The sequence below is a fragment of the Mandrillus leucophaeus genome, unplaced genomic scaffold (genome assembly GCF_000951045.1).
Source record: "Mandrillus leucophaeus isolate KB7577 unplaced genomic scaffold, Mleu.le_1.0 Scaffold752, whole genome shotgun sequence".
Classification (NCBI taxonomy): domain Eukaryota; kingdom Metazoa; phylum Chordata; class Mammalia; order Primates; family Cercopithecidae; genus Mandrillus; species Mandrillus leucophaeus.
This window is the reverse complement of record NW_012108164.1, coordinates 83,007-85,498: the sequence shown is the minus strand read 5'-3', so window position 1 is coordinate 85,498 and position 2,492 is coordinate 83,007.

Genomic DNA, 2,492 nt, shown 5'->3' with positions numbered 1-2,492 from the left:
AAGGAAGGAAGGAAGGAAGGAAGGAAGGAAGGAGAAAGAAAAGAAAGAAGAAGGAAAGAAAGAAAGAAAGAACAGAAGGAAGAAGAAAGAAGGAAAGAAAGAAAGAGAAAGAAAGAAAGAAAGTAAGGGAAGAAAGAAAGAGAGAACGAAAGAAAGAGAGAAAGATAGAAAATAAAGAAAGAAAGAAAGAAAAAAAGCAAAAAAGCCTACAGCACCCAGTACTCCCAGGTAGTCTCCCCTCCAAGTACTAACCAGACCCGACCATGCTTAGCTTCCAAGATCAGATGAGATCTGATGCGTTCAGGGTAGTATGGCAGTAGACACTGGCAGAGGCGTCTGGCTGCCCCAAGAGCCCAGCCCAGCCATGCCTGCCAGCTTCCAGCTGGCACTGCCAGCCCGGGGCCGCTAGTCTCGTATCAGGACGCCCGAGCTGCTTGCCCACGGCCTTCTCTGGCTCCCGAGCTCCTGAGCTTCCACCACGTTGGGTCTGCTCAGAACAGGGAATGCTCCAAGGCATCAGGGCCCAGGGTCCATGATCCTGGGACCCCGTCCTGTCCTCCGACCTGTCACGGAGGTACTCTTGGATCCCTGGTGGCTCGGGAACTCCTGTGAGGCCCCCTCTTACCCCTCCAGCCAGAGCCATCAGGGCTGGCCAAGGGTGAACTGTCAGCTGAGCAGCGCATGGACTTTTTCTCACAAAGCCATCACCGTGGTAATTTCTCCAGACCAAGGCCCTGCCGGTGGGCAAGACAGCATGGGGTGTTGGGGGTTGGGGTTTGGCCTTGCTTTGCCCTGGGCTGGCATTAGAGCTGGCAGCCCGATCTCCAGTGAGAGGGGCTGAGAGAAACCCAGACACAGGCCACCACCACCAGGAGCAAATCCACAGCCCCACAGACACACCCGGACTCTTGCATGTGGGAACCCACACATGCACGTGCACACACACGCACAAATGCAAGCACACACAAACGGCTTGAAGGAGAGCAAGGAAGAGATGGATGGATAGATTGAAACCGAAGGAGGGAGAGAGACATCCATCGAGAGAGACAGGGGAAGGGGAGAGGGAAAGAGACAGACAGAGATTCAGAGAAGGAGAGTGGGACAGAGAGAGACAGAGACAGAGACAGAGGGAAGGCGACAGAAGTAGCGGGAGGTGCAGGGGCAAACACAGAAGAGAGAGGGGGAGGGAGCTAAAGATCGAGAGTGATAGAGCCTTGGAGATGGAGCACCCTGCTCCTGTAGGCAGTTCCCTTTTGAGCAGACCGGGATAGGGTGGAGGGGGCTTGGACTGGGCCAGAACAGGGTGGCCAGGCCATCCATGCAAGAGGAGCAACGCAGCACTGATACGGATGTTGTCTTGGATTAATGGCTTATTTTGGAGTTGGGTTTCGTAGGCTCCTTCCTATGTTGGCACTTCCCTGTGCTCCTGGTGCAGTGCATTGGGCCCCTACATTTGCAGAGTGCACCCGTCCATTTGGCAGGAGCCGTGGCTCTGGGTGTGCCCACGTTGCCCAAGGCCTGGGTCTCTGGCATGTCCTCGGGACTGCAGTTTACACAAAGTTGGTTGCAATGGAATCCGGGTGCACAGAGACTGCTTTCCTGGTGGCTGGCAAAGCAATGCCTTTCCCCTTGATAAGGCAGCCCCTGCGTTCTGGAGCAGAGGTCTTGGTTGGTGTGTGTGGCACCTGCTGACCCTGCCCACCCCTTCCCCCAGTTTGCAACGTTGTGGCAGCGCCCGATGAGTGCATTGAATCTCCTGGGCATTCTGGGAGTGGGAAGGCAGCGCCAACGGCAGGGAACCTGCGCCTGCGCCTTTATGGTCTGGCCCCCTGACCTCCCGGGATGGACCCGGGCTCCTGGCTTGGTGGTGGCAAGGCGGAAGTGGTGGGAGGCTGCTGCCCAGTTGTGCTTTAGTGGCGGACCCCCAAGAGGACGTCCCAGGCTGCGGTGGTGCTGCAGGCGGGCGATAAAGACGGAGCAGAATCTGGGGAATTTCGGAAGCACGGTGACAGTAGGGGAAGGGGAGGGATGGTTGAAGTCACAAAAGACTACAGCAGACCAGGCTCCGTGGATCACGGCTGCAACCACAGCACGTTGGGATTCCAAGGAGTGTGGATCACGAGGTCAGGAGACACAGACCAGCCTGGCTAATATGGTGAAACCCCGTTTCTACTAAAACTACAAAACATGAGGCCAGCGTGGGGGCAGGCGTCTGTAGTCCACGCTGCTCTGGAGACTAAGGAGAATGGCGTGAACATGAGAGATGGAGCCTGAAATGTGCCGACATCACGCCACTGCACTCCACCCTGGGTGATAGAGTGAGACTCTATCTGGAAGAAAAAGAAAGAGAAAGAAAGAAAAAGAAAGAAAGAAAGAAAGAAGGAAAGAAAGAAAGAGAGAAAGAAAGAAAGAAAGAAAGAAAGAAAGAAAGAAAGAAAGAAAGAAAGAAAGAAAGAAAGAAAGAAAGAAAGAAAGAAAGAAAGAAAGAGAAA